The sequence below is a fragment of the Diabrotica undecimpunctata genome, chromosome 9, assembly GCF_040954645.1.
Source record: "Diabrotica undecimpunctata isolate CICGRU chromosome 9, icDiaUnde3, whole genome shotgun sequence".
Taxonomy (NCBI): domain Eukaryota; kingdom Metazoa; phylum Arthropoda; class Insecta; order Coleoptera; family Chrysomelidae; genus Diabrotica; species Diabrotica undecimpunctata.
Genome location: NC_092811.1, coordinates 15255722 through 15278688, shown reverse-complemented (window position 1 = coordinate 15278688; position 22967 = coordinate 15255722). Strand labels below are relative to the sequence as shown.

General features: G+C 32.7%; 1 protein-coding gene across 3 annotated transcripts in view; it reads right to left on the bottom strand.

Annotated features, from left to right (window-relative positions):
• Window positions 1-22967, bottom strand: part of LOC140449583 (uncharacterized) — a 584439-nt gene that overhangs the window by 514763 nt on the left and 46709 nt on the right. For all 3 annotated transcript variants that reach the window (XM_072542799.1, XM_072542797.1, XM_072542800.1), the window contains exon 2: window positions 5370-5406. The gene's annotated coding sequence lies outside the window, so the exon portion shown is untranslated. The remainder of the gene's footprint in view (window positions 1-5369; window positions 5407-22967) is intronic.

Genomic DNA, 22967 nt, shown 5'->3' with positions numbered 1-22967 from the left:
CAAACAGAGCAGCAGGATGTCTCAACAACACAATATGGAGAAACAAATACCTTTACAACAAAAACGAAAACCAGGATATCTAAGTCAACAATAAGACCGATAATGACGACACAGCGGAAACAAGAGCAGATACGGCGAAAACACAAAGACTACTGGAAACAACAGAAATAAAAGTCTTACGAAAAATAACAAAACAAACATTAAGAGACAGAGTAAGAAGTGAGAAAATACGAGCGAGATGTGGTATGGAGGAAATAAACGCGTGGACCAAAAGAAGAAAAGTGGAATGGAATCAACACATCGAAAGAATGTCAGAAAATGGAATAGTACAAATAGCAAGAGACAAATCGCCAAATGGAAGAAGATCATTGAGACGACCGAGGAAAAGATAGTCAGACAACGTCAATTGAGGCTAAAACCCAAGTAAAACAGGCATTGAGCCTATTTATAAGGTAGAAAGAAGAAGAAGAAGAATATACCTTGCAAGGAACTCGCAGATCAGCATGCTTAGACGGTTTCTACAGATACCATATCAGCAACTCACATCAAAATTTGCAAAAATTTAAGAAGCATACAGATTCACCAAGAGATTATGGCAAACCCAATGGAGTCCCTTAAATACATCCTTACGTGCAATTCAGCCCTTATTGTATAAGCCATTATACACTTGTCTCACTGGACTATCTAGACAACACCTTACAATAATTATACTAAGTGTCTGTATAGGCCACAACAAACTAACACACAACTTTCTTGGCCTATCTGTCATCTGTCAAACATACTAACAGAGCAACACATTCTTACCGCATGTGGTCAATAGAGTAAAGTAAGACGACAGCTAAATCTCGAACTGCAGCTACGCGACACTCTCAGTGATCCCATCAAGATAGACGGAGTTTTTTAGTTTTTTTTTAAAATAATAATATATCATAAATTCTAAAATACTTTTATATGACACTTAATAACTTATTAATGGTACTATACCTTTTGTAATGTTGTTTGTAATCATCCCCATGCGAGTGGTCATAGTTGCCGAGCACGTGTAATTAAAAAAAAAGAAATCATATAATTGTGTCTAAGAGTTAGGTTATGTTTACGTTACCCATGCTTCGTGTTTCAAAATATATTTTACATTATATTTGACAAAATGTAAAAAATGAAAGAAAAATAATTTCCAGGCTGTTGAAACAAGAAATGAAAACGACTTTTAAAACAATTCAAAATCACCAACTTTAATATTGGATTTTTTACTAGTGTTTTCATTAACAGAACTTCATGAATCTCGTTTTTTTTTTCTGAAAAACTCGAAATCTTACAACAAGGCAAAGATAACATAAAATAATAAAATAACACAAAAAAGGTTCTTTTATTTGTGCTAAATGCTTTATAGTATAGAATATAATGTAATAAAAATATACCACCGAGCCGGTAATAAAAGATAAAAGGACAAGGTAATAAAAATTCATTTTTAACAATAACGAAGGAAGTTATAAAATGGAAAATGCTTTACTATAAAATAATTGGATGCTTAAAATAGCTGAATTTGGGATATATTATCCATTTTGCGGTTTATAGGATTATTCAGAAGTGTTACTTGAGATGTAAAACGTTAACCTGTTTCCCGAGATTTATTCAATGCTCACATGACAAATTGATGAGATCCTTCAGATTTCCATGAATTACTGTATGCCAAAACTATATTACCAATTTCCGAAATTACTCCAGTGAATAAATTAAGTACCCGATTTGTCAATGGAAAAGTTTCCAGAGTATATTGTTTCATGTAATTTGTAAATCACAATTTTCAAAATATTATGTCGATGTAAACAACCTGCATGATGATTTTGCAAAATGTAAAGAGTTTTTTTGTCAGAATTCGGTCTTTTACTATACGTGAACTATAAATACAACATTGAAAACATAATATACAGGGTGTCCCAGACTAATTTACCCACGCTATATCTCTTAAACAAATAGAGATTTTCGAATGATACAAAAAGTGGTCTATTCTACTTGTAATACACTTTAATATGGCGTAGAAAAAATCATCCCCTAAATGTTAATCCCTTAGATACGACCCCTAACTTTAATTTTTTTAATGGCACCCTGTATATTTTTTATAGTTTTGGATGTGGTCTTCTATCGTCTATTCAACAGATTTATTAAAAATAAAATCGGTTTGTAAATAATCAAGAAATCAATTTATTTTTTATTTTTGTTAATGAAGTGTCCCAGATTAATTTATCCAGGCTATATTTATTAACAAAATAGAGATTTTTTTAAAGGGACAAAAACTGGTCTATTCCATTTGTAATACACTTTAATATGGCGAAGAAAACATCATCCCCTAAATATTCATCTCTTAGTTACAACCCCTAACTTAAATTTTTTAATGGCACCCTGTACATTTTTTATAGTTTTGAATGTGGTCTTCTATCGTCTATTCAATCGATTTTTTTTTTAAATAAAATGGGTTTGTTAAGTATCAAGAAAATATCAGTTTATTTTTAATTTTTGTTAAAATAATCAAGATAGCCTTAAAAAATACAATAGAAAAGAAATATTATGCTTTATTATCATTGAAAATTTTACTATTTTAACTACGTAGTATAACTTCTTACGTGCGTACGAAGTACACAGTCTTTTTATTTAAACGTTATTTTTAATTTTTCAAAATTTAACTAACTAATATTATTTACATTAAATGTTCGAATTGTAACCCACCTGCTGCAACACACATTTCGAATCGTTCCAGAAGATTTCTGGTACATGTGGCTCGAATCATTTCTGGAGTAATTTTGCGACATGCTTGTCTTATTTTTTCTTTTAATTCCTCAAAATTTTGCGGTTTTGATTGACAAACAATATCTTTTATCGCTCCCCAAAAGAAAGAGTCAAGAGGTGACAAATCACATGAACGTGCGGCTCACATAATTTCTGTAGAGTTGTTTGCTATCCAGTGGTTATCAAAACGGTTTTGTAGGTGGTCTCTAACGATTCTCGCATTATGTGGAAGAGCTCCGTCTTGTTGCCACCACATTTTTTGACGCTCATGAAGTGGAATATCTTCTAGCAAATCGGGTAGAATGTTTTCTAAAAAGTCTAAATATCGAACACCTGTTAGAGTGCCGTTAAAAAAGTAAGGACCTATAACACGGCCATTAAATAAACCGCACCACATATTTATACCCCAAATATTCTGAAATCTTGTTTCTATCATCCGATGTGGGTTCACGGGAGACCAATAATTGGAATTGTGATGGTTGACAACACCATTATTGTGAAATCTAGCCTCATCACTTCACAATATTTTTGATAAAAAGAATGGATCATCACTGATTTTTAACATCATTTTTGCAATAAACTCAGGACGTCTTTGGTCATCACCAGGCTGTAATCCTTGAACTAGATGCACTTTAAAAGGATGGTACTTAAAATATTTGAAAATTCTATGCACAGAACTTTTTGAAATGCCACATTCACTGGCGAGGGTTCTAACAGACACCTTGGGATTAAAATTAACATATGCTAGTACATTAATAAGGTTTTGGTTACATCTTACTGTGCGTTCAATTGTACCTCTTTTATTATTAGGAAAATGTCCCTGTCTAAGTGAGCGTTCCAAATTCTTAAAAAGGTTTTTTCGCTTGGAATGTTTCGATTTGGAAACCTTTCTTGATATAATTGTCGGGAAATTCTCCTATTTTTTAGGCATTCTCCATAAATCAAAATGATACCAACGTACTCGTCAGGAAAATAAATCAGGCATATTGAAATGTTATAGATACACAATTACAACAAATATAATTATTACTGGTCTAATACCAAACGTCAAAAATAATAATTGTTGATTTGACAGATCAAATCATGGCAACCTGAATTAAGGGTAATATCCAAGACGTAAAATAACCGCAAAAGTTTATCAAATATTGTATTTTGTTAATTTTTGCACACTTAATTTTGCACACTGAAAGATAACGTATGCTCCTACAAAGACCAAATTTTGAAAAATTAAAAATAATGTTTAAATAAAAAGACTGTGTACTTCGTACGCACGTAAGAAGTTATACTACGTAGTTAAAATAGTAAAATTTTCAATGATAATAAAGCATAATATTTCTTTTCTATTCTTTTTTTTTTAAGGCTGTCTTGATTAATTTAAAACAAAAATAAAAAATAAACCGATATTTTCTTGATACTTTACAAACCCATTTTATTTTTAAAAAATCGATTGAATAGACGATAGAAGACCACATCCAAAACTATAAAACATGTACAGGGTGCCATTAAAAAATTTAAGTTAGGGGTTGTAACTAAGAGATGAATATTTAGGGGATGATGTTTTCTTCGCCATATTAAAGTGTATTACAAATGGAATAAACCAGTTTTTATCCCTTTAAACAAATCTCTATTTTCTTAATAAATATAGCCTGGATAAATTTATCTGGGACACTTAATTAACAAAAATAAAAAATAAATTGATTTCTTGATTATTTACAAACCGATTTTATTTTTAATAAATCTGTTAAATAGACGAGAGAAGACCACATCCAAAACTATAAAAAAATATACAGGGTACTATTAAAAAAATTAAAGTTAGGAGTTGTAACTAAGGGATGAATGTTTAGGGGATGATTTCTTCTACGCCATATTAAAGTTTATTACAATTAGAATAGATGACTTTATGTCCCATTCGAAAATCTCTATTCGTTTAAGAGATATAGCGTGGGTAATTTAGTCTGGGACACCCTGTATATTGGTGACAAAACTGTAAAACTCTCTATGAAACATCTCAAGTTATCCACGCAACTGATAAGCATATTAGTCCATTGAAATATTACATTCTTTGTGCTTTAGCGTGCATTTCATAGAGTATAGAACATTATTTTTTGATGTGTTGGAAAAGTAAATATAAGCTTAAGCTCAAGTTTGTGAGGCCGTCTCCATTGTCCCCCGGTCATTTTGGAAAAAGGTGGGAAAGAGTTTTCGCTCTAGATAAACTCCACTGTAAATTTTATAATAGACTGCATCCTACACTAGTCCCGATGCTATATTTATAATCTCACTAAAATGCTACGATTTACCAAATAAGTGTATTGCCCTCTGCATAGAAAAGAACCTTTGACTTTTAAAAGATGGCAAATACAATTTGAACCGAGGAAATGATTGCAGGCATTTCCTCAATACATGTTAGTCAATCTATACTTTGCAGGAAGTTAAACAAACTGTAATTAAGCTACTAATCTATTTGTTTCACAATTATACACGGTGAAACTATACAAATTCAGGAAATTAGGATTAATACGAGATTACAAATTATTGGACTTATTTGTGATTGACAAATATTTTATTTTCAATTATTTACTTACCAAAATAAAGAAGACAGCACGCTACTTTAAAGTTGGTCTGAAACAATATATAACAATTAATTTACGTCATCAAAATTCATTATATTTATTAAATTTGATCTTAAATCAAGTGTGTGGAATCAAAAGATATAATAAACAGTTGAAAAGGACAAGATGGTGGAGTAAAGAAGTGAAGACAGAAATAAAAAAAAAGAAAATAGCATAGAAAAAATACATCGAAACGGGACTAGAAGAAGATAAAGAAAAATAGTATAGGCAGAGACGATTGGCAAAAAAGACAGTCACACAAGCAAAAGCAAAAACATGGAAAAAATTTGGAGAAGAACTTCAGAAAGAATATATACGAAATGATAAAAACTTTTGGACGACAAAACGACACATAAGGCAAGGAAAACGAAAGGAAATAAACGCTGTAAGAGATACTTCAAACCAAATACAAATAAGCCCGGAATAAGTAGCTAGGGTATGGAAAGAATTTTATGAGAAAACATTTGATACCGAAGTGATAAAGGAAGACAATATAATCAATGAAGGCGAAGAAAACACAGAGCCAGAGCAAATAAGCAGAGAAGAAGTAATAGAAGGATTATCAAATATAAAAATAGGCAAGGCAGATGGAGATGATGAAATTGAACCGGAAATGGTAAAATACATGGGAGAAGAAGGAATAAACTGGCTATGGAAAATATACAAAGAGGCGTGGGAAAAACAAACAATCCCTAAAGATTAGCAGAACAATATCATCGTGCCAATAAACAAAAAAGGAGAACATTTAAACTGCGACAACTATAGAGCAATATGTCTGTCAACGGTATGTTTTAAAATATATACGAAAATAATAGAGAAGAGACTGAGACAAGAAGTAGAAATGGTATTGGGAGAAGAACAAACGGCATTTAGACCGGGAAGACAGATAAAGGACAACATAATATATCATTAGAAACCTAATAGAAAGAAGCGTAGATACATGTTAATCTAGTATTAGCATTTATAGACCTAAGACCAGCATTTGACACGATAGAAAGACATATTATAGGGAAATGCTTGAGGAAAATAAACGTACCTAATGCTTTGATAAAAATTATAGAAAGTACTTACAAAGAGGTAAAAGGAAGGGTATAAATAACAGGGAAAAGATCGGAAGCATTTAATTGGAAGAGAGGTATTAAACAAGGAGATAGTCTCAGCCCTTTGCTATTCATAATAGTAATGAACGAATTGATAAGAAACACTAGAGTCGGAACCAATCAACTACAGACAATAATAGGTTACTGCAGATTACAACCGGTAACAATCGAGTCTTTAATGTATGCAGACGACATAGTACTAATAGTAGATTCTGAGAATAAAATGCAGAAACTAGTGGATATATGGGTAGAACAAATAGAAGAACTAAAAATGGAGATAAACGAGGAAAAAAGTAAGATAATGATAATCAGCGGCAAAAGAGATAAGGAAGATAATCAAATAAAGATAAAATGTAAAAACTCAGAATTGGAAATAGTAACAACTTACGAATACCTGGGAAATATAATAACTAATGACGGAAAATAGACTGGGAAATAACAAATAGAGCAAAGAAATCAAACAAGTTATATTATGCGTTAGCCCCAATAATGGATAAAAGAGAACTTACACGAGAAACAAGAATAAAAATATATAACACAATAGTGACACCGACTGTGCTCTATGCAAGTGAAAACTGGACAATTCTGGAAAAACATAAGAGCAGGATAAACGCAATGGAGATGAGACATCTAAGAAGGATAGTTGGAAAGACAAAATGGGATAAATTAAGCAGCAAGACTATAAGGAGAATGGCCAACCAGGACCGATAATGAACAAAATAGCAAAGAGACAAATGAACTGGTATGGGCATCTGATGAGGATGCAATCCAATAGAATAACAGGAAAAGTTTATGAAGCAAAAACATCGGAAAAAGAAAAAGAGGCAGACCAAGAAAAAAATGGATACAGCAAGTAGTAGAGGCGGGAAAACTTAAACAAAAATCACTCGAGGAATTGAAAATAATGGCAGGAAACAGAAAAGAATGAAAGAGGTGGGTAAATGGAAATTAAAATAGCTAGCCCAAATCCGACACCCTGATAGGGTAAAAGGAAGAGGAGAAATAAAGATCTTAAATCAGTTAAAGAAGAAATATTAGTTGCACGTGATTTTAATAGGAGAGCAGGAATAAAAAATGAGGTGCATTAAAATGTCATTGAGAAAAAATTTTCACATTATTTACGGAAATGAAAATGGGTGAAAAACGGTGAAAAGTTTTTAAATTGTCACCCTGTAACACGCACAATGTTTCAGGCTTTTAGTCAATAACATTTAGACAAAGGCTTCCGAAACTCAAAAATTCATCCGTTTCTTGCTTTGCTAATGAAACCAACATTAAGAAACTTTCAGTCCTAACTGTTTCTCCTTTACAAATTCGAAATGAAGCTTTATAAATTTTTGATCCTGTTTCACGGTTCCTGTTTTTGCATTACATTTTCGCAGGGTAACCCCTGAGAAAAATAAAACTTCGACCGTACTTTAAAAAATCTAAATATTTACTTTGGGGACGTAAATCCAAGAAGAAAAGGAGTGATTCTTTTTCTAAACTGGAATTTGATTTTTATAAAAATATTTCTCTGTAACTGGTAGAGGGATTACTTAAATCGTAAAATTTTTATACCGAGAAATTCTGAAAGTAAAACCACGATCAACCGAATCTCTTGATAACAGTTGATAATTGTCCAGTATATCCAATACAATCCAATATCCACATGGTTTTACATGGAATGTAAAAACATGTGGAAGAAAAACAGTTCTTTATCAGGTTAACTACCTATGACACTGTGATGATTTTTTGTTGTGATACCATATGTATCACCGGTGATCAATTTTCTTGGTTTATTTCTGGACAATGTGTATCACCCGTGATACTTTACAGTGCAAAAATGGAAAATGACCCTTCGACGTTAAGAACACACCTACATTGTTTAGATAACAGTGAGTGCTTGTAATTTAATATAATCATTATTGAATAACAATAAAGTTCAAATTGACTCTACATTTAGTTAGAAAATATTTGTATGGGAAAAAGAAAAGGGCTGTTTTAGGGTTTCCCCAGAAATTATTCGAATTTTTCTCGCCGTAAAAACCAACCTTAGACTTCAAGGAACATTTTAAAAAATAATTGTTAAGATTGGTCCACGCGTTGTTGAGTTATGCGCTTACCAACACATTTTGCGATTCATTTTATATATATATATATATATATATATATATATATATATATATATATATATATATATATATATATATATATATATATATATCGGTTTAAAAACGTCTTGCGTCGTTGTCCGATGCCTAATTTCCACGAATTTCTATCATTCCATTGTTCTTCGGTCAAGTCTCGGGAGCTCATTGCCTTTGTTATTCCCTCCTTCCATGTTCTTTTTGGTCTTCCTCGTTTCTTACGATTTGGTGGTATCCATTTCATGGCGATTTTTGGTAGTCTTGTTTCTGGCATTCTTTGAACATGGCCATACCATATAAGTTGTTTCCTTTCTATGTCTGTTGCCAGTGATCCATCTACCCCCATCCGATTTCTTATTTCATCGTTTCTAATTCTGTCTGCTCTAGATATTCAAAGTGATCGTCTAAATACATCCATTTCTGTTGCTTCGAGTTTTCTTTTATTGCTTTCTGTTAGTCTCCATGTCTCTGTACCATAGGTTAAGCTGGTTTTTATGAGAGATTCATATATATTGTATTTTCGTCTTTTACCAATTTCTGAGCTCCAAAGAACTCCGTTAAGGCATCCAATTGTTCTACGGGCCTGGGTTATTCGTTTTCTAATTTCCCTACTGTCTGTGCCTGTGGTGTCGAAATCAATTCCTAGGTAGGTATATTCAGTGCAGAATGCAATTTCGGTTGTGTCCATCTGAATGTTGGATAGTTCTGCGCCTATTGGGAGATATTTTGTTTTTTGTGTATTGAGTTCTAAACCCCACTTCTTGTATTCTTCCTGTAGTTTTCTGGCCATATATGTCAGGTCTTCTTTATCGTTGGCTATAAGCACTTGATCGTCTGCAAACTGTAGGGTATATAGGCAAGTTTCTCCCAGGTCAATGCCCATTCCTCTGCACTTTCTTTTCCACTGATACAGTGCTTTCGCCACGTAGATTTTAAACAATGTGGGGGATATGCAACACCCCTGCCGGAGTCCCTTGTTTACAGGAAATTTTTTTGAAAGTCTATTTCCAATTTTTATTCCCGACGTTGATCCTTCATAAAGCTGTTTAAGGGCGTTAATTACTGTGTGGTTAATGTTTGTTTCCTGCAAAACTTTCCATAGCTTTTTAGCGGGTACAGTATCATAGGCCTTCTGAAGGTCTATAAACATAAGGTGGGTTTCTTGATTGGTACTTGATCTTTTTTCTATTATTTGTTTCAAAACAAACACATTATCGGTGCAGCTCCTTCCCGCTCTAAAGCCAGATTGTTCCTCTTCTTCTTGTTCCTTATATTCTTGTTCGATAATGTCTCGAAGTATCCTTCCATATAGGCGACTTAAGGTACTGGTTACTGATATACCTCGATAGTTTGAGCAGTCCAGTTTTCCAGATTCATTTTTATATTATAGATAAACTATAATAAACTATAATAAACTTACCATGTCGAAATAGTACCATAAGGTTTTTTTCTGGTTTTTCGTCATAATTTACAATGGGATCAATAACGGATACCATACCATCAAAATTAATACGGCTAGTGCAAATGACAATGACAGAAACAGAAGCACAGGTATGTATTCAGGGACAGATCACTGATGCGTTTACGATAACGCAAGGACTGAAACAAGGCGACGGACTAGCTCCAACGCTCTTTAATCTTGTTCTGGAATATGTAATTAGACGGTTGACGGTGAGCGGAAATAACATACTTACAAACAAGTCTACCCAATTAGCAGCATACGCAGATGACATAAACATAATGAGCAGAACAATGAATGCAGCGGAAGAAACCTACGTTGAGTTGAAACAGAGTGCAGAAGCAGTAGGGCTAGCAATAAATACAAATAAAACAAAACTACTCATACAAACCAGATCAAATAGACCGGTGCAACAACACTTTATTGACGATATAGAACATGTAAATAGATTCACATACCTAGGAATGGATCTGGTCGCAAGCAATGAAGAAGAACCGGAAATAAATAGAAGGCTTGTGCTGGCAAATAAAGCCTATTTCGCGATGGGCCACATATTCAAATCGCGAGACGTACACCGGAAAACAAAACTCCGGGTCTATAAAACAATAATCAGGCCCATAGTAAGTTATGGTTGCGAAACATGGGTGGTGACACAGAAATCTGCCAATGCATTAGATGTGTTTGAAAGAAAAATATTACGTAGGATCCTGGGCCCAATAAGTGAAAACAACAACTGGCGAATTAGGTACAATAGAGAAATATACGAGCAATATAGCGAACCACCTCTAGCACAACATACTAAACTGCAGAGATTACGATGGGCAGGGCACGTGGTCCGCATGCATGAGAATAGAATCCCCAGAAAATTATTAAATGCAAGAATGCAGGGAAAAAGACCTGTTGGAAAACCTAAAAAGAGATGGGAAGATGAAGTCGATGAGGATGCCAGGAACTGCCTGGGAACGCGTTCATGGAAAAGAACAGCGGTAAATAGAGATGGTTGGAGAAGCCTGTTGAAGGAGGCCAAGGCCCGATTTGGGCTGTAGCGCCATTGGATGGATGGATTAATAACGGAAGAATTTTGCTATCATTGAACGTGGTTGTCGTTTTAAAGACGAATCACATGCTTTAATTTTTTTTTGGGTAAGTTAAAGTTGATTTCATATACTCGAATGAACTTTTTTACAATAAAATCGTCCCAGGAACTCAACTCAACAATATTGGCAATATTATTTTAAAGTCGTCTACTTTAAAATGTATAATATAAATCAGTCTTAATTGTCAATGTGAATGAACCAGATAAAATGAAATTACAAGAAGTTTTCATCAAGTATCAAAAGTTTAATTTATTAATGTTTATATTTTGATGTAACGATTTCCAAAGTCGAGATCGAAATGTCAAAAATAAATTGATTTTAAATTTATATTCTGGCTTATTCCCAACAAAATATTAAATTGCATTCAGATGCCACAAGAAAATAGTCTCAGAAAATCAACAATATTGATTAAAATAATTAAAATTAGTTAATCTTATGATTGTATGTTATAAAAAAATACCCTAGGTCCTAACGGCCTGTTATACGTATCAGTAAATAAATTTAACAATGTTAATAAACTTCTTTTCTTCTTCGTTTAGTCCCTAATTAAGATAATTAGAAATTTACTTAAATATAAAAACGAATTTTTAATTTATTCCTTATCTTTTCACTCAAGCTTTAACGATTTTTTTTCAACGTGACATCGCAAAGAAATTACTTGATTCGTTCCACCTTAGTAAAATTTATTTTCTACGTGGCTTAGATGAAGATAACTTGTTACAGAAAAGCAAACAAGGAATCGCGTAATTACATCAGGAGCTTTGCCATTTCTACTGGAACAGATTACGTTTAAGTTTAATATAAGAAATTAAGATCTGAATAAGTCTGAGAGGACTGTTTAATCTATATAAAGGGATTAAACTCTATTTTGTAGCTTAATGTCTTAACGTTTTCAGAGTTACTGCACAGAGGGTTTTCAAATTCAATCCGTAAATCCAGTACTAATCTTAACTCCGATTTTTGAGGTATTAAAAATAGACGTTTTTAATACAATCTGGTTTATTTAATATTTTTCGCTGACTAATTGATATATTTTTTGTATATTGTGTAGAATAAAGTATATTATTTGGTTCTAACTTGCAATAAATAAACCTTATTAAAAATGCACTCTTTCTTCGGTTTAAGTTGAGATATAATTACATGTAGACCGTAGAAGAGAAATGTAATTTTGATAACATCTGATTTCAAAATGGTACTTTACATCAAAGGGGGTTTAAAGGAGTAGTGATGCGCATTATAAGATGCTGTTTCTAGTTAGCATCTCTAGCCTCTCCTACTCAATTCCTATCCTCACCTCCATGAAGTGTGGTCTTGACCACACGGGTGGACCCCGGAAACCTGAGCAGCCTTGTTGGAGATTGGATAACCAACCCCAATGGAATTGCAATGGAATGCACGTTCTGCTATAGCTAACAAAAATAGTCTGGTACAATTTCTTTTTGATAAAAATATCGACATTGCGCTTATAAGCGAAACTTGGTTTAAAAAAAATCAACAATATAGTTTTAGTGGTTACAATATAATACACAATGACAGAAACGATGGCTATGCTGGTGTGGCAATTTTAGTACACAAATCTCTTCAATTTGTGGAACATAAGATCAATATAAATTACAATGAAAATATTTTAGTGTGTGCTGTACAAGTTAAATATGGAACTTTATCTTTAAATTTTGTATCTATTTATAAACCTCCAAAAATACAAACAATATATGAAGATTGGGTAAACATTTTTGAACAGTTTGATGGGCCTTTAATTATAGGTGGTGATTTTAATGCACACCACTCTATATGGGGCTGTCATAATAATGATACCACAGGATCACAACTAATAAATGTCGCAGATGATTTAAATTTAACTGTTTTAAACAATGGAGAACCTACGATTTTAAGACGTCCTGATCAACGGGATTCAGCTATTGATGTAACCTTTTCTTCACCTGAACTAGTTAACAAAACATCTTGGAATGTCATCTCTGATACCCTAGGATCAAATCACTATGTCATTTCTATAGAATTAATTTTTGCAATTAATGAAAATAAAATATCTCCTAAAAATAAATGGAATATTAAAAAAGCCAATTGGGCGTTATATACCTCGACGATTCAGATTTTGCACGATACGAACAACAGTCACTCGGATAATCTAACTGAACAGTACCCATCCTTCATTATTAATATAAATACGACCGCAGAAGCAGCTATACCCCAATATAAACCTTATAAATGTAAACGGCACCCACCCCCTTGGTGGAATATTGATTGTGACAATATTATCAAACAACGAAAATTGGCTTTAATAAATTACAAAAAAACACTAATTTTGAAAATTACGTTCAATACCAGGAGATCTCGGCTAGAATCAAAAAAACATTAAAAAATATAGCAAAGAAACATTGGATTGAATGGGTCTCTTCCCTGAATAAAAATACACCAGCTACAACTCTTTGGAATCAAGCTAGAAAAATTTACAGAAAACCAATATCAAAAATAAAATCTTTCGATCAAAAATGGATGGATGACTTTCTTATTAAAGTTGCACCACCAACTGCGAACCCTCAAAAATCCAGCTACATAGATTCAACCCCATCTGAAAAAAATCATTTTCTACTAAAACCTTTCACTTACAATGAACTAATTTTCGCAATAAATGATCGTAAAGATAATTGTCCAGGATACGATCATATCAAATAATCCATGCTTATTAACCTCCCAGAAGTAGCAAAACATTTTCTATTAGACTTTTTAAATCGAATCATTCAAGACAATTCTGAGGTAGATTTTTTTAAAGACATCATTGTTATTCCGATTCTAAAGCCTGCAAAAGATCCAAATTCAGCAGAATCTTATCGACCCATTTCTCTCTTTTCTTGTGTATTTAAAACTTTGGAACGAATGTTAAAACATAGACTAGAATGGTGGGTCCATACCAAAAAATTACTACCAAATAATCAGTTTGGATACAAACGAGGATGTGGAACTTTAGATGCACTAGCTACACTTGTAACGGATATACAGAGTAACTTTTCCAGAAATAACTATTTGCCTACTTTATCTCTAGATATAGAAGGTGCTTATGACAGTGTGTGTTTACCTCGATTAAAAGACAAAATGATTAATCAATTTCAAATACCCACAAATCTGGCACAAACCATAATTAATTTCTACACTACTAGACGCTTATACGTTAGAAACTATAAAAATGAATTTCTTGGACCACGTTATAATAGTTGGGGATTACCTCAGGGATCAGTCTTAAGCCCTTTTCTTTTTAATCTGTATACTGCCGATTTTCATAGTCTTAATATACCAAGTATCACTTACAAAACAATCCAATATGCTGATGACTTCCTAGTCTATACAGAAAGGAGTAAATATGAACCTTCCCTTACAATTTTAAGAAAATTACATGAACATTTCTCAAACTGGATTTGTAAAAATGGTTTTAATTTATCCACTAATAAATCAAACGTGTGCATTTTTTCACGACATAATATTCCAAACATAAATACTATTTTATTAAATGGCCAAAGTTTAAACTTCTGTAAGTCAATAAAATATCTAGGTATATTTCTAGATCAAAAGTTAAGATGGAAAGTCCACATCGAGTATATGCTTGACAAAAGCAATAAAGGTCTCAATTTTTTAAAATCAATTTCTAAAACTTGGTGGGGTGCTGACGTAGAAACAGCTTTGCTTTTTTACAAATCTTATATCAGATCCATTCTGGACTATGGATGTATACTTTATGGATCAGCAAGTAAACAAATTTTAAATAAAATTGATGTATTTCAACGGACTGTTCTACGTACTTGTATGGGAGCAATGAAGTCTACTCCAATAGCTCCATTGCATGTTGAAGCTTTAGAACCTCCTTTAAATTTTAGACGAGATTATCTAAGTGAAAAATTTGTAGTGAAAATTTCATATATCAACAATTCTTTATATTCTGGCATAAGCTCGCTAAATACCGAGGATCTAACAAACAGTTACTGGATTCATAAAAATTCACCAACCTTTTGCACGGCCTTTAGAGCCATGTGTAACAATAAGTATACCAACAGTATTAGCAACCTTGAGATTAACGACTATTTCGCATTTTTTAATGAAGCTGATATACACATACCAACATATTATAGTATTCCATCATTAGATTCATGCATCTTAAATTCTTACATAAAAAAATGGCCCATGGCAACTGTAATCTATACAGATGCATCCAAAACATCGGAAGGGACCGGATGTGCTTTCTACATTCCATCCAAGTCAATAGAAAAAATGTTCAAACTACCTCTCAATTGCTCAATTTTTAGTGCTGAAGCTCTTGCAATTCTTGAAGCCTTGAAATATTTCGACAGTTTAAACAATAATGCAGTTTTAAATATATCCTATTCATTATCAGTCTTATTATCTCTCAAAAATACAAAGTTACCCAATTATAATTCTAATCCTTTTATTTACCAAATTAAGAACATACTTGTTAACCTTAAAAATAAAAATAAAACTACGAATTTTATTTGGGTAAAGGCTCATGTTGGTATAAAACATAATGAGCATGTTGATTACATTGCAAAAGCTGCAATAACCTCGACAGCTGAAATTTTACCAGATGAGAGAATTTGTGTTCCTGATGCTTTTCTCATCTCTAAAAGAAATCAAACAGATCGTTGGAATACCGCCTGGCAAACTTTTTGCGACCACTCAACAACACAATACGTGCATATACAACCACACATCCCTAATTCCAGATGGTTTAAGAATTTCAATACCGCTCGTAAATATACAATAACTTTAATAAGATTGAGATTTGGCCACGCTTGTTATCCTGTTCATCTTGCTCAAATCAAAATATATAATTCAGACCTATGCGAAACTTGTCAAGAACAAGGAGATCTTAACCACATCTTTTTTAAGTGTTCCAAATATCTTCAGCATTCAGGAACTCTTTTAAACAACTTGCAAACTCTGAAAATATTTCCTCCATATCAAATAAATAACCTGTTGGCTACTAATAATAAAAAAGTTTATGATTGTTTGATTAAATTTATACATAGTGCAAATGTGTGTCTGTAGTCAATCTCAGCTAAGCTCGTTAACCTTTGTTCTAAACCAATTGTTTATTTACCTTTCTTTCCGTGACCTATTGCTAGTAATGACTTAAACAAATGTCCTGATGGGTCCCTGGACGAGAAGTGAGTATCCCTGTTGTTCCTTATATTTGTTTTTTCTTGATATAATTTTCTCTTTTTGTTTGATTCAGTCATAGGGATTTTATGAGGTTTTTTTGACTCGAATAGATACACTTTTTGCACTAGCAATTAATAGTATAGATTATACACTTATGTATGTATACACTGTATAATGTACACTTATGTATGCACTTATGTGTATATGCATACACTTTTTTTTCTTTAGTATTAATTATATCAGAATATTGATATTAGTAATTTTTCTTTTGTTATATCTCAATATGTAATTGGCTAAATAGCTAAGTGCTAAAGCCACAAAAAAAAACCCCAATGGAAGGCAGGGTCAGGGCGAACGAGGAAGGGAGAACATGGCCCTCCGAAAAGGAGGTTTTGCTACGGACCAGCGACCCATACAAGTAAAAAAAAAATTGCTACGAAACGAATATTATTGCCTCGGAATAGGACATATTATAAAAACAAACGACGAAAGCTACGGACAAAGGATATTCTATTAGGAACATGGAATGTACTAAGTTGGTACAGACCCAGAATTGCCACGACAGCGGTAAAACAACTAGAAAACATGAAACTCGACATGAAAGAGGATGTTGCTTTGTAATACATGAAAGACTACAATCAGAGTTACTAGACTTTAAACCAATAAACGAACGAATCTGCATCATAAGATTAAGGGGTAAATGGTCCAATTTAACTATATTTTCAGTGTCTGCACCAACCGAAGACGCATTAGAGGATGATAAAAATGAATTCTACGACTCTCTAAATCAACTTTACACAGAAGCTCCTAACCACGATATTAAAATAATACTAGGTGATCTAAACGCAAAGGTAGGCACAGAAGACTACGTAATACCGGTGGCAAGAAGATATAGTCTACATGAAGTTACAAACGATAATGGATCACGTTTGGTCGATTTTGCGACAGGCTGCAACTTAGCCATGAAAAGCACCCAGTTCGCTAGAAAAAAGATCCACAAGGCAACATGGAGATCAAACGATGGAAGAACAAATAATCAAATAGATTACGTATTGATTGATGGGAGACATTCTAGCAGCATAATAAGTGTAAGAACTATGAGAGGGCCGGACAGCGGCACATACCATTTTCTCCTAAAGGCCAAGCTCAGAACAAGAATTTCAACACAAACAATAGATAAAAATATCGTTGATGCATTCTAGTACGTAAGCAACCAAAGAATCTATGAGGATATCAACATCTCAATAGTAAACGAAGTAATTTAGCAAAAGAAATAGCATCCATTAATTTCCACAATACCTCAACATCAGAAGACTAAAGCGACGTTGGCCAACAGACCAGTAATATGGACACGTGATTCTCTCTTTGGAGGGTACAGATTGTTAAAACCTAAATGACCCGACGGCGCCCCTGTCGGCTTCTGAATCCTGGCGACAGCTTGTCGCGAAACCAACCCTCCTCCGACAAAGACATTTCTGTTTCAAGACATGGAACTAGCAACTTGCATTAATTATATATTTGTAATATTTTTTATTTCATTATTACAAACAATTAAGTTTCTTTATATTTTTACGTTTTCATTGAAGTAGTAGGCGCAAAATTTCGGGCCAATGCTTTTTAAATGCATTCATTTTTCTCGAATCCTGAGAAAACTAATAAGTATTTTTGAAAAATTTAAACGCAGAATGAAAGATTACATTATTACTGAGGGCCGAAAGTCCCCGAAAACTTCTATAATGTTTATTTTAATAAGTTACAGGGGTGAACAAGAAGAGAAAATTTAGTGTAATTTTTAATTTTAAATATCTTATTCAAAAAAACTTTTTGTTTATTCTAAGGAACCTTCGGCCCCCAGTAATAATGCAATCTTTCATTCTGCATTTAAATTTTTCAAAAAATTTATTAGTTTTCTCAGGATTCGAAAAAAATGAATGCATTTAAAAAGCATTGGCCCGAAATTTTGCGCCTACGCTCTTAAACAGTTTCATTTGCGGTCTTGAGTTCTTTACTAAAGCCGCCGGAAGTCCTAATAATATTAAGCAACAAGTAACTGGAAGAATTCAAGATTCCGTTTTCCATTGAACAGTTACCACAACACAGATCACACCAAAATCAAGTGATAGGACTTAAACTCATTAAATTAACTTATAAAATATATTTTTTATGATAATAGATGTTTCCAAATAATACAAAAGAAGGAGAAGAGTATGAACTACACATATAATTTAAAAAGTATTTATTAATAAAGCGCCATAATCCAACAAATGTGTTTTCTTATGCATAAGTTTACAAATTAAAAATAGCTTTGTTTAAACTTCAAAGAATTATTAAAGTAACAGAAGAATAATTGTAGCAATTAACTTCGCTAAAGTTATGCGAACACTTCATTATGTTTTTAAAGACTAATAAAACTCGAATGCAGAATTTCCTTAAAAAGCCTTTTGAAAACGATTGTAAAAGACGAAATTGGAGCCGGCTTAAGTTTATTGCCGCTTTCCTGCTTTTACATCCTTCTTGTGGTTTTATATTTTCTTAAAATATTCAGAACGCCTTCTGTTTAAGTGATCAATTGAGGTTGATAACGAGTCCACAAGTTTAGTAAGGTAGTTTCGAATAGTATGGTTTAGTTTTCGTGTAAAGTAAGACGGTTTTAGTTACAGTTAAAGTATAGTAAATCTTGCTGCAGATAAAATTTAACTTGTTGCCATATTTCTATTCTGTCAGAAGAGAACAGAATTTGTCAGATTTTTTTGTCGATAGACCTGACTCCAACTAGAACGGTATAACTCGATACAAACCATACTAACCAAACAATGAAAAAAATGTCATTAATTCAGATCTTGTAATAAGCTTAACTTCTTCAAAATGGTTAAATAAATAACCTCACTCGCATATAAGAAAGTTACGTAAATAAATTACAATATTTTCACCTAACAACATGCTATTTTTTTTTTTTTTTTTTATAGCCCTTTTTCTATCCGAATTGTCGAATAAAGGCCTCTCCCATTTCTCGCCATTCATCCCTGTTGTGTGCTAGGCGTTTCCACATTGGTCCTGCGACTCTTTTGATATCGTCGTTCCAGCGCATTTGAGGTCTTCCTCTTGGTCTCTTTTAGCTGCTTGTTTCGCGGCGTCCTTTATTTTTGTTCTGTTCCGGATTGCTTCGTTCGTTTGCCGATCTATTAGTGAGATACCAAGCATCTGTCGTTTCATGGCTCGCTGAGTTTTTCGAATCTTGTCCATGTTCTTTTTTGTGAATGTCCAGGTTTGAGCTCCGTAAGTGAGAACGGGAAGGATACAAGAATCGAACACTTTTGTTCGAAGGTTTTGGGGTATCTTTTTATCTTTCAGTATGTATGAGAGTTTTCCAAATGCGGCCCATCCCATTCTTACTCGTCTGCTTATTTCGGTAGTTTGGTTTTCTTTGTTTACCTTGATATTCTGACCCAGATATATGTATTCTTCTACATGTTCCACTTTTGTTCCTTGGATGGTTATCGTCGGTTGATCATCTTTATTTGACATTAGCTTAGTTTTACTCAGATTCATTTTCAGTCCTTTTTTTATGGATTCCGTATGAAGCTCATCGATCATCGTCTTCAGTTCTTTCCAGCTGTCGGCTATTAGTACTACGTCATCTGCATATCTTAGACAACATGCTATTTACTCCGCGTAATTGTTGCGCTGTATGAGAAAATTAAACATACTCGTATTAATTATTCAGCAAAATTGTAACTAATAGGCTGACACCTAACATGAATTTTGTCTACCAGTAGAACCAACCGAATTCAGGAAATACTAAGGCCATCCATTATTTATACACAATGCGAAATTGAATAGAAAATGCACTAAATATAATATGCCTATTTATCTCTTAAAATCCATAAGAAGAGTAATTATGGATTCAAGGTATATTCAGATCGAAAGAAATAGAACCAAGTTCAAAAATTTAAACAGAAAGAGAATCTGTAACTATGTTTACTGAAACAAGATAAATATATGTAAATAATATATATATATATATATATATATATATATATATATATATATATATATATATATATATACATATATAGTAAACTGCAAGGGGAAATCTGCAAGAAAGACTCTAATGAGTATCAATTGTTTCGCCGAACGTTTTCGCCAAAGAGAATTAATTTGGCTTCTTCAGGACTGAAAGAGAATAAATTATAATTAACTACCATATATTATCTATTAAAAAACATTATTGATCTTACCGTAACTTAGAATTGTAGAGTTAGAATATTAAAAAACTTTGCTAGTAACATAATGGTGTTTTTTTTTATATAACGTTGGAAATGTATGGTAGCTTTGAACTTAAACGCAAAGGTTTACCCAAGGTTAATCGAAAAACCTTGGGTAATACTTGAAAAACCGTTAAATAAATAAATTTTTGATTTTTAGAAAGTTTAAAAGTGAGGTTCTGTTTTAGCCAGAACGCATGCGCTGACAAATTCAAGTAGTTCTTATGAATCTTTATGTCGTTAAGGTTCATTGGTAAAACCGAATGAATTTAAATCCCAGTATAGGGAAATATTATTTTGATTTTCTTTTTTAATTATATTCTATTGTTCATGTATTATTATAATATCTTATTGAGATGTATCTAAGAAAAGCAAGGGAATGTTATCTTTTTTAGTCAATGAAAATTAATTATAAAAGTAGGTTAGTTGTTAATGGATATATCAGTCCAGTTAGTTATCTGTGATGTTGTATTGTATATATTGTATTGTATATATATATATATATATATATATATATATATATATATATATATATATATTGTGACGATTTGCTCAAATGCATTACAACTTATAAGATCTTATCTCTACCTGTGTGTACCTTTACAAAACAAATATATTTTACTACGATATCGGAGGGCTTTTTTAGTATTTAACAGAAAAACGTGTCTTTAAAGTATTTTTTATAGTTGCCATTGAGGAAAGAGAAGACAATGGAAAAATAAATTTACAAAAAAAACTATAAAATTATAAAGCATTAAATAAACTCAAATAATTCTAATCTAACTTTTTGTCTTCAAAACGGTTGACTCCACCCTATTCTCCTTTGATTGTGACCTGTCTACTTCGCTCGTACTTCCCAGTGTCCCAAATATGCTTGCTCTTTCCTCTGCCTATCGTTTTCGATAAAACAATTCTACAACTGTATTAATCTTTGCCCAACTCATCACTCAAACTCCAAACTCCAGAAACAACACCTTCTCTTCAGACACAAGGATATCTCAACTGATTGACTTGGTCAAATATAAACTATGCATACTTACAGTATGTCATCTATTTCTTTAACTTTTTAAAAAACAAAACAAAACTTTTCAGAAAATTTACTTTTTGGAAACTCTGCTAATTAGTCCTGTAGAATTAGCACTGTATTGCCGCTTAAGATCTTCACATCGTAATACTCATTTCTTCTCCTGGCAGGACTCACATGGACATTAAACTTCTCTCTATATTTTCTAAACCATTCAGAACGCACAAATATTCCCCTCTCCCAGCTGTTTTCTACCAATCAAATTTGAATGTTGTCACAAAAAACCCACTGCTACCAAAACCCCTTCAATCAAACATTTCTTAATAAAAGGTCTTAAAAATTTGTTTAATATCTAAGAAAAAAAAAATAAGTAAATATCTGACCAAACAAATTCACTAATCCAATGGCTTTATATATTTTCAAATCGTTCATGGTACGCCTTACAATCTACAGGCATCTTAACATTTTATTCAAATTTTTTGTTTACAAAATTCTTGTCTGCTTAAATGGTTGAACCACCACTATTGTAATTTTTTCCGAGAATGTCTCCTTTGTCTCTATACAATTATGATTCACTAATTCGGAAAAACACTTTTTCATAACTTTAAAATCCAAAATCAATCCCAGTCTTCCGGGTTGAACTACGTCGACTATGATTGCACCGAGCTTGACATTCTCTTCGATGTCTTCTTCAGGGCTTCCGACGTCTCAATCTCCCGAGTTCTCAGATACTACCACATTTATAACTCACCAATGCATTACTGCTACTGGTAACAGAGGACGGTTCATTTATACCGGCGATGGTGACGTAGTTTGGGTGGAGATTCACGTGGGGGTTGGCGTGGGGATTAGTGCAAAGGTTGGCGTTTGTTGGAGTTTGGGTGTGCAAATAATCTAAGTTATATGTATCAAGTAAATATAGATCCAATCTTTTTTAGACAAAAAGAAATTATTGTGGTATCAGGAGTTAAATTAGAAATAAATTGCAAGAAATTAAAAATAAGACAACATTTATAAGACAAACAGGACACATTCACAAGACAAAACAGACATTTAATTTAAACAAAATGGGGGTTGTTTGTCAGATGTGCACTATATTACTTGTATGATGGAGGAACTGGCTAACAGGAATTCTTTTTTGTTGTCTAATGAATTTTGAGAGGTAAGAATGGCACAGCTAATGTAGCTTTAATATGTACACACAATACTGACTAAATATTTAAATAGATATTATAATCGAATTTATGAAAAATATTGGCATACTTTAAACAAAGACTAAATTAATCTAATGAGACATTTATGAATGATAT